We start from the raw sequence: 13,409 nt of genomic DNA, 5'->3' as shown, positions 1-13,409 counted from the left end.
ATTATTATTTTTTTTTATATTGAGAGCTGTTTCAGTTTAAAGTGTCTGGGCACCTTTTGTATAGCGCTTCCAGTAGAGGATGGTTTGTCTTTTCTTGCTGATCTCCACTTAGGCTGTGGAAAATTTCATCTTGTGATTAGTATCTTGGGAACTAAAAAGCAGGAAAAGGAAGCAGCAGGGTCTTCCTAGAGTTCTTATTTTTATTTTATTTTTTTTATGAGGAAAGGAAGGACCTGAAGGTATGTAAAAGTTGTAAGAGTACTTTGTGAATCTGCTGTTACCCTTCCTAAAGTCGAGGATGGTTAGCGTTTCAGGTGGACATGTCAGCTGTGCAGTACAAATGCTGAATTATGTTGATGGCCCATTCTTGTATCAGTTGAATGCCTTGCCAAATGGTGGGGCAGTTAGTTGTTGAAGTAGTCTGTGCAGTTGTCTGAATGTTGCTGTTACTAAATGTAACTTCTAGCTTGGTAGTGAGTTTGAGTACAGGAGAGAAATTTTCAGAATGGAAAGAGAAAGATGAAGAGAGGAACTAAAAGCAATTCAGAGTAAGTTTGGACAAAAACAAATACGGCTTTAATTCTCTGAAGCTGAGTCTAACTTACAGAAGCCTGAACCCTTATGTGTATATGGAACATTGGCAATTAATAAACAGTTTAGTAATCACTTTTGTAGTTAAGTGAGTAATTGGGCCAAGAAACGTAGAAAGTCAATCTTTCTGTCCACTATGAGCAGATTCTTCTTTGTTCTCTCAGGGACCTTTATTGAGCATGAAGGTTCAACAGCCAAAAAGTTTTACTCAATTTCTGCATGCAATCCTATGCAAGGAAAAATGGCAACTGTTCTCTAAAACTCAGTTGCTTCTTTAAGATTTTACATTTCATATGAAGTGCAGCAATAAATACTGTTCTATTTACTGTGAAATGAAATATATCCGCTCTGTTTTTCTGTCTCAGAACACTTTGAGTACTGAAAATGTTATAGACTGCTGTTGCTGTTTGCCAGAATATATTTGCAACTCTTTAAGTCTGAACTTTTCTGCTCTAGCTGTGACTTTCAGAGCGATGTTTGGTCATATGTTCTAAAATAAATCTGTCCACAGCTTCTCTTAATGTTTTTTTTCTATGTTTCCAGTAGTTTTTAATGATTAACCAAAATGTAGCACAGCATCTTTATGCTGAAAATCACATTTATTTCAAAGTCAAAATAAAAAAATGAATTAATACATAATACATAAGTGCATAAGTTCGCATAACTGCTGTTGCCTAAAATAGCCTTAAATGATGACAACTTAGTCAATTCTGAGCTTTAACAGAAGTCTACCACTAAGTCAGCAATTTCCCCCATTTTTAATGGTGTTTGAAATAATGAAGATATTATCTATCTACATGATTTCATCACCACATCAGGATTGTAAAAATTCATCCTGGATGTGCAGAAATATTATTCGACTCATTCTATTAGAAGGAATTGGAGGTAGGAAGAAATGGTTGAAAAAAAAGTCTTTCAAATTGCAATTTTGATTGAAGCACATTTTATCACAGAAAAAAAAATCAATGGTGTTTTTTTTTTCCTGGACCTTAGCTAACCGGTCTCCAAACAAACAGTTATTTACAGCTAGATTTTTTGGAGGCCATCAGACAGTCAGAATAAGGTGCGTTGCTGTAGATGATGCCTTGTACAGACTATGGAAACATAAGAACACCCATCAAAATGTCTCCTTCTGTGGAAGTGTTCTAAATGAAAGGAAATAGATGGGAACTTCCTTCTGTTTCTGACATGCTAAGTATCCCTGTCAGGTGGTGCTAATACAAATAGGTAAAAGGCTAAATGCCTTCTAAAAATCCATTTTCATTTAAAAAGAAAAGAAACTAGGTTGTATGGAAGAGATTGAGAAGTGGAGTTGCTCTGACAAGTAGAGATGAGGATGTGATGCTTTCATTGAAATACTGTATGGTCAGTTCTTGGTTATTTTTATGACCCTTTTAATGGGAAGTTATGACAAGCTGAGACTATTCTGAACCTTCAGGAGTGTCGGTGTCATCAGGCACTGTGTGAAAGAATACAAACAAATTGAAATGTTACGTGAGATATACCAAAAAATGTGTCAGAGCAAGTATTTTATCCCTGGCTTCTAAATGTTAGCAGCTGCCAAAATCAGCTGTCCATTTTCAGTTGCAGCATTGTAACATTTTTAGACTTGAACAATCTGATAAGGAAATTCCATCTGAGACATCTGAATGTTTATGTATTAATGCTTTTCAAAGGAAGTGTTTCTGTTTCACTATATTCGGTCTGTTCTTAGTTTTATCTTTTTGTAACTTTGATTGCTGTAATTTGTTCTTCATAACCCCATCAGGGCTTAAATTAGTCTCGGGGCCTTTCTGCAGTATCCTTGGTAACATCTTCTCTCAGGAAGAAAAGCATTTAGTTCTCTTGCTCAGTAGAACGTCTGAGCAAACACTGACATTGCTGTAGTAGAATTCTGAATTTGGTCTTTACCAGAACTGGGCTAAAAAGGAGTGTTACAGTGTATGGCCTTTAACTTCAAAACATTAACAGATAATGACACTGGCCACGAAAGAAAATAAGATGCATGTGGAAAAATCTAGTCGTTGCTATTGTACTGTTCAAAAGTAACCAAATAAATCACCAGAGAAGAAGTCAGAATCAGATTTTTGAAGAATTCCACTTCAGGATGTGGTTGCATAGTGTGTAATTTCAGAGTCTCCGGTTTCTCTGATAAAGTGGAATTGTACTGAGCAGGATTGTCCAGATACCTGGTAGGGGGAATATAGATGTGAAAGCAGTGGCAGAAAAAGCTGGACTGTAGTGGGGTTTTGGTTTTGTGTTGCTGATTAAGAGCAGAGAGACAGATGCTGCTCTGTTCTTGACAATAGCACTGATCAAATTAGCAGTGACTTTTCAGAATTTGTCAGCTGTAAATTTCTGAAAGAAAAAAAAAGTGAATTTTATGTGAGGATGTTTCCTGTGGTATCTGTGGGCCTATTCTACCAATTGAGTTAGACTTAATAGTATAAATGCTATTGTTAAACAAGTGAATTTAATTTGTTCTGAATAATGCATAGTTCACAAGGGTTACTTTGTCCAAATGGTTTCTTACAATAAAGGCCAAGTTTCTTTAGAAATAGTGGTCTCACAGTTAAAAAGGGGCACCTCAAGATGAAATACTTCTCTATGTTACCTGCTCTATTCTGGCTTTGCAAGATCACAGACCATGACTGTGAAACCTTATTCTGCTTTTTGCAGAGCTACTCCAATTTTACTTTTTAATGAAATTGTCCCTAATACAGATGCGTATTTGATAGTGTACACTTCTGGTCTGTTCCTTTGTTTTTTGTTTCGGGGGTTTTAATGTGCTTTTTCTTTCATCCATGTAAATAATCCACTGCTGTTTACCAAAGTAAATTCTAGGTTTCTTTTTTTTAATTGGTTGAATGACATCTTCAGATGAGGTGTTTCCTTGCTGCCACATTGCATGTAGATGAACTGTGGAAAAGCATCGAAGGCACTGCTTAATAACTTCTATTTGTGCTGTGTTGAACCATGTTGTTTCAGTTACAGCATTTGCCGTCATTTCAGTTTAAAGATGCCTATGCTTTTGTATAAAAGTTTAGAGGAACATAGCCTCAAGGCAGTGTTGATTCAAAGGCTTACTTAACTTTGTAGTTAATTATATCATAGCTTTCTAACTGAGAATGTGAGAACCTGACTGGAAGCACAGAAAAGGGCAGGGAGGGGGTATAGTGTTTAAACTTCACTGTAGTGTACGACGCTGATGCAGTAGTGTATATTTGCAAATACATTTTTAATGACGCTGGGTTCCACAAAGTGATAGTGGCTGTATTTTCTCTAAATCTGAAGCACTGTTATTTTTGAAATCTTTGTATTTCTAATACTTTTTTTTTTAATAGAAATAAAAAATTTTCTTTATCTGGGGGTATTCATAAGAAACCTTATCGATTACATAGTTTTGGTCACTCTTCAGGAGAAACACTTATCCTTTCTTTAATTTTCTGTTTCTCAAGCTATTGCAGTTAGCAGCCAGTTGTCATTGCTGACAGTAAAATCTGCATCTGTCTCCTTTTATTTTTTTTTATCTGGGCTTCATCTATTCTGGAAAAAAAAATAAAAACCAGCTAATTAGCGGAGAAATAACTGAAGCTCCTCAGCATGGTTACACCAGCTTCTTATAGGATATATTCTTTTTTCTGTATCCTGCATGAGTTTTGGGAAGGAAGAAAAGGTGGTGGAGAAGCTGAACATTTCCTCTGCAGTCATAAAGAAGACATGAAAGACAGATTGTTTTTTCTACTTTGATGGTGCTTCAGGCATGCAGAGTACAGCAGAAAGGTTGATTGAAAAGATAAGGTGTATACAGCTCTATGATAGGCAAGTGGGGCTGAACAACAGAGGTAGGTTAGAGTTCAGTGGTCATGATTGCATCCCATGAAGGATATTGGAGGCTGAATCACACCCTAATGCGGCAGACCAGAACGACTGCGGTTAACATATTTGTTATATACTAAATTAAAAGGTCAAGAGCGTGTGTTAAAATTGTTAGGTTATTAGTAGATCTGACTTGGATTTTCCAGCTTTAACATTGGTGATTTGAGTCCACATAAAGTTGGGTAGGACTGTGTTTTTCTGAGGATTTTTGAGTCTTTGCAAGATTAAAAGGACATAGTGCATTGACAAAGAATGCAGAGCGTGGAAAGGAAGGCCATAACCATGGACTTTGAAGTGATATGGTTAGCTTTTATCAAGGCTGGAGTACAGTAATATACCCAGATATGTTGAGATTGCTTTAAGAGCAGTCTGGTGTTCCTCCAGTTGCTGAGATTGGGTAGTGAAAAAGTTGATGTCTTTGAACACTGGAGAAGCTCATCTGAGTGCAGTGATAGGTATTTTGATTGTTTGTGGCAAAAACTGTCTTTAGCAATTAGGTCAAGTTTCTGTAATGCTTTATTGCTCTTGTCAAAAGCATTGTGCATCTCCTGGTAAGAGTAGCAATAAAGAGGACTGACCAGTTAGTTAGATCATAAAGAGGTAACTCAGTCATGAGGTGTTTGCGTTATTTCTTCTGGACAGTTGAGATAATAACCTTTACATTATTTCTCAATAAATTGAGAGGGAGCATAAGGCTCTGGATGTTAATCAAACCAGCTGTTTGGGATTTGCTGTCCAGAAGGCTGTTTCTCTGTTCATCCTGATTCTCTGACTAATGTCATCCACTTAGCCTTATTTATAAGTTTTGTAAAGCTTGAGAAATCTTCAACATTCATCTTATTATGTAGTGCTTGACTGTAATCATTTTAAGGACATTGCTATGCTTGGCTGATACAAACCATGAAATGTAATTCTGAATGCCCCTAAGCAGATTACTTCCTTTCAGGAAAAGGCTTTTTGTCCATCTTTCAGAGAGGAAGTTTCAGTTTTTGTACATGAAATAGATGAGTATAGGGCAACTTAGGTGGTGTTGCTTTTCATGTGCTCATTATTCCAGCTTTTGTGTCACAGACTTATTTCTCTTGAAATATTACATTTGGATACATTTTTTTGTGCTGAAGTAGATAAGGAACTGATTTTATGCTGTTTCCTTGCCCGCTGTTTCCAGGCCTAGATAAAAACTTGTAAAATGGGATGGAAAATAGTTAGAAACTTACGATTCAGTAGAATTTAGATCAAATAATTCAAAATTAAATACTTATTGCACTAGGTGCCTTTGGAGAAAGAATGAGGGAAAGTTGAAATAGGAAATAAAAGCAGGGCAATATAAGGAATGTGTTGAGATCCACAAATGGAAAAATGAAGGTACTTCCTGTGCTAGTGTCTAGTTGGTATGTCAGTCTAATCTGATTTTTGAAGAAACACAAGCTGCTCTCTGATACTGTATGCAGAATGTCTCGCAATTACTAAATACATCAAGGACATGGCTAAATAACAAGATTTGTAAACTATAAGTCACTGTGTCAAGTGAATTCTGAAAGTCAACAGGTAGAAAAAGAGGCTGAGAACATCACTGTATTGTTCTGTATCCCTTTTAGGTATGAAACCAATGTTGGTTCCAGCTATATTTGATACAGTAGCGAAGACATGTGGGCCTGAGTCATCACATGACGGGTAGATATTCTATTTTTGAAATTTGGAGGAATAGTAATCCCAGCTCATTATTAAAGTTTTACAATTTTTATAGTATACATTTTTTTTAAATCAGTCGTATTGATATTTACAGAAAAATATTGTACAAAAATAAAGTTATTTGTAATTCCAATTCAAGTGAAAAACAAAATGCTAATGGTGTTTTTCACCATCATTTACTTCTTCCACTAGCCAGGTGCCTTGGTCTTTCCAGCTTCAACTTAACTGAATTCTGCCATAAATGCCATTCTAGTTCAGTTTCCAGCTATATAAGTAGCAAAGTATCATTCATGCTGTTGTTCAGATAGTAGTACAACAGGACACAGCTATCCAGCAAATACTGTTCTGAAGTTTTATTGTCTGCACCTTTTTTCAATATAATGTTCTCTCGTGTGTTGCATTACTGTATTTTTCCCCTGCTGGTCACAAAGCATGTCCACCTTACTCTGTGCATTAATGCTTACCAGTTGCAATCTTAATTCTGCATTTGGCACATGCTATGTTTGCAGCTGTTCCAGTCTGCATGTAATGTTTAGGTTGTTTGTATATATGTCTCTATATAACTACTTTACAGACAGATCCCTTCCTTTTGTGCAGTTATCACTGAATATTATATGAAATGATTTAGAACCCCTCCAGTATCTGACAGCTGTTGAGATATGTATGCTTTTATTTAGCTAACAAAGCCTGAAAATTACAACTGCTTCAAAATCATCTTCTCATTCAAATGTTTAAACCTTAAGTTTTCAATTTCCAAAATGATTTTACTGCCCCTAAATAATAATATAACTTTTTTTTTTCATTTGAACACTTTTGTTAATGAAGCAGAGTACTCAGTATTTGTGAGTAGATGGAGGGGAGAGACATGAACTTCTGTTCTTATCCTGTAAAAAGTTAATAAAGCCTTAGCCCAAAAGCTGTGACTAATAAACTTTGGTTTTGTTTCCTGCTGATTTATAAATTATTGTATAGTATATAATCACATACTAAGAAAATGCTAGCTTTCTTAATATTTAAGCTGGCGTCAAGTGAAGAATGGAAAAAGAGAGATTTAGTTTCATGCTGTACAGTACTCCTTTCCAGAAAGTAAATAAATGCATTAGTGTGTTCCAGTATTCGCATCAGATTTTGGCATGACTGTATACTTGCAAAGAGATAAGGCAGAGGTAAAGGGTACTGTTCTAGTCATATGATCCCAGCTCAATATGTAGAGGGGGGAAAAATCGGGGTTTACTTTCCACACTTTTAACAAGTATATGGGTATGATTGTCAAAGTTTCTGAACTAAGCATCTCAGTGAATACGTGAATTTGTCAGAAACTGGTTCATTCAGAATTACTGGTCCTCTTTTTGGAATCCTTCCAAAAAGGGAATATTAAGGGATTTTATTGAGTTGTTTCAGTGCATGTTGTTTTGTTTTTGTATTTTTCCCCAAGGGTCTCGAAATCTAGCACACTATTCTTGTAGTATCCAGACTCAAAAATCTTCACAGTGCTGGTTTATGGATAGCTGTCTTTGGATGAGAACTTCCAAGCTTATTACCTGGGTTCAAATAGCAGTTAACATTGGTCAAAGAACTAACATTGTTAACATTTGATTGCATTGGATTAAAATTAAGAGAAAATAGAGACCATTCTGTAAAGGGAATTTATACAGTAAGACTGTTATACGTCTTTAGGTACCTATTCAGTGTCTCATCAAAGTTGACTGAATAGTAAACCTAGAACTCTCTAGAAGTATGGAACAAAAAAGATCGGAAAGGTATAGTAGAGATTGTAGGGTTAAGGCCCTCACAGAAAGCAGTTCCTACCCAGAGCAGGTTACTCAGGACCTTGTCCTGTTGCATTTTGGTTATCTCCATAGCTTTGCTGGGCAGCCTGTTCCAATACATGGTTTCTTTTGTTGCAGAAAAAGAAGTAATATCTAACCAGAATCTCCTGTTCTGTGACTTGTACCCATTGTCCTTGTCTTCTCCCTGTGTGTCTCCCAGAGGAGTCTGGCTCTGTCTTCCCTATTTTCAATTAGGTAGTTCAAGTTGATAGGAACTGTTCTTCTGTTATGACTTGAGAAGTCTAGTCTTCTCAACTCCTCCTACATTATCTGTTCCACCATCTCAGTCATTTTGGTTGTCTTCCTCTGGACTGCTCTGGTATATCAGTGTATTGTATTTGGGAACTCAAACTTGCATCCTGTGTTCCAGATAGAGGCAAGAACCTGCTGATGACACTCTTGCTAATACAACCTTCCTTGCTACTGACTGATACACAACTTGTCCATGAGGACCCAAGTATTATGTTTGCAGAAAACAGTAGTACACAGTGAATATTTTGTCAGGTTTATGTGGTACAAAGTGCTTCCAAGCCAAGGCATGTTGTGCAGGAGGAGACCATCCAAAGCCTGTCTTTGAGCAGGTTCACTCCTAGACCCTTTCTGAAATGCTTTTTCTCCTCTTTTTTCTTTCTGTTTTGCACGTCTTTCTTCTCATACCCAAATGCTATAGTGTGTAGCAAATATACCACTGTAGTGGTACCTACCACTTAACTCCTGCAAAGGCCTATATGGTAAGACCAAGTGATTGAGCTTGTGCCTGTGGTGGCTGAGGGTTGTCTGCCTACTGCCAAATTCAGTCATTAACAGCAGTGTCTGCCTCCAGTCTGGCTAGGAATGCATACTGATGCATTTCCTCATGCCTGGCTTCCAGTTTCAGTGGTTTGCCTTGAGATTCCAGTCCCTCTGTCAAATAAAATTGAAGTTGGGCAATGGAATCAGAAGTCAGTCGGAGATACGGGAATTGGTGTCAGATCCATCAGCCTTGTTTTCTCAGGAAAGCATTTTGCAAAGGTTACTGTTTTGAAAGCCACTGATTACAGCATTGAAAAATACATGTTTATCTACAATATAAGATCATGTTAAATAATCTTCATTCTTGCAGATCAGATTAAATTGTAGTGAATTAAGTAGTTAATAAATTATCAATATTTCTATATTGTTTTTAGGCGAATTTTTTTGAAGAAAGCATGTAATTCTTCCATGTATCACTCAGCAGTGCAATGTGTGGAACTGTGATGTAGTCCATATGCAAACAGATTTCATTTTCAGGGGTAACAAATCTTTCAGAGAGAAGTCTTTGTAAAAATTCATGGCCAGAATGTCAATGTAGCTTAGTCGTTATGTTCTGGTTTTGATTCGTAGAATGAGAAACTCTGGAATGTGTTCATTAAAACTTAACGAAGAGTAATTTTTGCCTCCGAGGGTAGACATGGGATCTTAAAATAACTGGTACTACTGATGAGAACTTTTCAAAGTAATGTAAAGTGACTTGTTTGTGTGTTACAAGAGCCAACGGGTGAAACGTGATTTGGGGGAACGTGTTGTACTTAGTATTGAAAATAATTATAATAATAAACTGTTGATGTGATTCCCTTATATGGAACTTCCAATGTTTGGGATACATCAAAATACAATTCATAAGTCTTGAGGGTGGGTGTATATTTTGGCACGTGGAATGAAATATCAGCCTGGTCAGCTGAATTATGTTTTTGTTAAGATATTTGTCGTGTTTTCAGCTTTGCTGCCAGGGAGATATGTTTGCAGGGGGTTTATGTTTGCTTTGGTTTCTTTAATTGGTTGCTTTGGAGAGGGGAGCAGGTTTTGTTTCTTTGTTTTTTATTGCTGCAATTGAAATATGTGGACTAGTTGAACTTCTAAGTTTCTGGATAGTGGATACAAATGGTACACTGATACACTAAGAAAAGGAAATACTGGTTTGTATATACACATTTAAGTTATTTATGGAACAGCAGTCTCACTGCAAGGTGAGAAAGTATTACTTTTAGCACAGACCTTGTGGCTGAACCACATTTAGAAGTTCAGTTGAAAGATGTAAAGAATTTCAGGTCTGGGACATTCTGTGACTTGTGTAAGTACGTGTTCATGTACATGTTCATTGAAACTGCTAAGGACCTGAAATACTAAAATGCCAGCAGTCACATATACTCTGCAATTGGAATATCAAGCTAAAACCTGTGGGGTAGTTGCAGGAGACTTTAAAATAATAATAATAATAATGTTTGCATTGCATGAAACTGTAGAAAATGCTACATTAGACACTGTAGTTTGAGGGCAGGGAGGACCAGAAGTAATAGTGTGTGTTTGGTTTGTGTTGTTATGGACAAAACTGAGTATTTGTAAGCAGAAGCCAAGTATAACTTGGTAGTTTGTATTTGAAATAATACATCTTTGCATTTGAAAGGTACTTCATTTATATTCTTCCATACCACAGAAACTTCAAGTTCTCACTTGTGATATTGCTTCCACAAGCTGCTAATTCACATGAACCTACCATTAAAATACCATCTCTTTAGAGTTAAATCCCAAATACAGAAAACACTGGTCATTGGGTTGTTAGTAAGCCCTATATGCTCTGGCATCTGTTTGAAACTGGAAGCTATTTTAAACTAGTTTAAATTGCTCTCACTCACTGTAATTCACTGTATTCTGCAATACTGCCCACTAAAAATGAAACAGTTCCAATTCTGTGGTATTCCAAATCTCTTATTTAAGAGTTAGTCACACATTATCAAATTTTGCAGTGTATATACCTTTAATAGTCACTTCAGTGTTCTGTTGTAGATTAAGATACCCCTTTTAGTGTAGTATCTCCTCAACCACTGCAGCTTGGTACAACAGCTGCACATTTTGGCTTCATGAAAATTGTGTTGAAGTCAGTATGTTATTAAAGCTGTTAGGTTTTGCATTAGGGTTGGTTGTTTTTTTTTTTTTTCAATTTGAATCTTTGTCCATATTTAGCATAGAAGAGTTACATCTCTTGTTAGATAGTTACTACTAAATTCTGAAACCATGTAGAGTTACTGTACCTTGTAAGTAAACTCTTTGGCTATCTTTCTTTTCCACAAGGAAGACAAAATGAGCCATTACAGTTTTTCTCTATTTTAATTTTGTTATCTAGAAACCTTTCCATACATGGTAATAGACATTTTCTAGACCTAAATAAATAAATAAATTGCTTTAAGTACAATATATCCTCCAAAAGAGATAGTTATGACTAAGTGTACTTGATGGAAATACATGGATAGTCTGAGTGGCATGAAGGAAGTAAATAGGAATGAATGTTAAGGACAAGATTTGAGAAACTAAAATAAAGTATGCCTGGATTAGTGAGGCAGTTCTTGCTGTAGGCTGTGTTGGGTTGTAAAAAATTTACTTGGGCTGTAGGAATTACTGAACAAATCTGTAGAAAAAAAATTTTATCATAGTACTACTTGCTATACATGTGGGAAGTCCAAATAAACTTAAACCTCAAGCACTGTCATACAGAAATATGGACAGTTTTGGGTTCTGCATTCCCTGCAAATCTTTCACTATCTTTTTCCTTTTAAAAAATAAATTGTAGTATTTTGTAAGGCTTTTTTCTAATCTTTGCATTTCCTGAGAAATGTAAATCTGTACAGTATTTCATAAATATTTAAATTGTACATAAATATGAAAGTGCACTGTTAAGTGATTGGGGTTTGTAAGCACTTCGGTTATCATTCATTCCTGTAACCATTGGTGTATTTTTCATGGAATAATTTTTTGTTGTAAATAAATAGTACTTACAGAACCTAAAAATCACATCATGATGATACTGTATTAAAGAAAACTGTGTTTTTTATATTTCCACTAATTTAAGCAAGCAATTTGTGGGTTGCTTTCATCAGGAGGTAGTAAAAGATTGAAAGGACTTCTCCTGTACCCTTCTTCACTTGGGGTACGAAGTGATGGAGATTGCATTGCTCAGTGAGACATAACGGTCCTGGTTCCTCAGCAGCCCAGCCTAGTTCTGTTTTAGATGAAGATGGATTCAGAAGTCCTGTCACTGTGAGATGTGATACTGTGATATTGCACAGGAGGACACCTTCCAGAATGCATTACCTGCAGTGTGAAGACAAGCAACTGTCTCTGTTACTACACACCATGTATCTAGGGCTGCATGCTGTTCAGAATGCACAGATATAATATGGATACACCTTAACAGATCACAGTGAACTAAACCCTCATCCTTCTTCTGGGCACCATGCTCCTTAGAAATACAAATTTTTGCACAGAGGCCAAGCAGCAGTAGGGTAGCCCTCACAAGTGAAAGTACACTAGACAGGTGAGCTTGAGCATCAGCTGGCAGGTCAGATATTTCCTCCTAACTTTTCATCTAATGCAGTCCTTCCTAGACCGAATGCTGGTCTGTTCCAGTAGGGGAACTTTGTAACCACTGATTGTATGCACCTGATGCCAGTTACACCCATGACTTCCATCTCTTCAACTTGCCTGTTATTTTTGAAAGTATGTTGTGTTGCTTGTTACCCTTCTTGTATATCCTAAAACAGCTGGCTTTCATTCAGAAAAGCTTTTAAGTACATACCAGGTACTATTAGGTGTATACTTGACATTCTTGGCTGATTTGGAGTCAGCTAATAAGAGAAACTGGATAAGAGTGGAATTCTGTTCTTTCCCTGAAGCAGATTTCTTAATCTGTCCAAAGAATAATAGGTCACTATGTGTCTTTCAGACCTGAGTTTTAATAGGAACTTGTATGTGTTATACCAGAGTTCGCTGTTGCCACTTACAACAGGCAGATATTGTCATGATCTTCCCTTTAAGTCATGTTTCAGCACAACTTTGCTTTCTGAAACTGGAAATAAAAAGATGTGCATATTGTGATTTGTGAAGAATAAATTTATTTTATACAGTTACTTCATATTGTACATTAAAAAAACCACGTTTTTGGAAGTTTGGTTTTATTCAGAGGTATGCTAACTTTTTTGTGTGTGTGTATGTGTGCATCCTGTTCATAGCAGAGCAGGTAACATTGTGTTTCCACTTTGACAGAAAGGAAAACAATAGGGAGGCTTTTGTCAAATGCAGTGTTTCCCTCTGTGCAAGCTTTTCTTTCATTTTTGATGTGAGGAACAACTTAGGTCATTGTAAGCTTTCAAGAGGAGGCGTAACTTTTCAAGAGGAGTACTTCAGGTACTCCTAGTGAGCAGCATTTGGTGTTTAAAGTTCTGTGTGAATGTCGTGGTTTTGAACCTTTCTAAACTAGATAATGTGTTGAGTATGGTGCATTTATTCTTTTTACCACCTGTTTATTTTCAATGAATAACTGTCAAACTTCACTTTTAAAATGTCTTTGGTGTAAAAACAGAGAGATGCCTTTTGTCAGTTTTACAGTGGTAGATAGACATGTGATTC

At 36.3% G+C, this 13,409-nt stretch overlaps 1 protein-coding gene across 4 annotated transcripts in view; it reads left to right on the top strand.

Annotated features, from left to right (window-relative positions):
* The window catches only part of MINDY3 (MINDY lysine 48 deubiquitinase 3), a 43,772-nt gene that overhangs the window by 20,971 nt on the left and 9,392 nt on the right, over positions 1–13,409 (top strand). The gene's annotated exons all lie outside the window — the stretch shown is intronic.

Source organism: Cyrtonyx montezumae, unplaced genomic scaffold (genome assembly GCF_038088225.1).
Source record: "Cyrtonyx montezumae isolate F1298 unplaced genomic scaffold, pur_monq_1.0 scaffold_14, whole genome shotgun sequence".
Lineage (NCBI taxonomy): Eukaryota > Metazoa > Chordata > Aves > Galliformes > Odontophoridae > Cyrtonyx > Cyrtonyx montezumae.
Note: the sequence above shows the minus strand (reverse complement) of the source record. Positions and strands in the feature narration are given on the sequence as shown.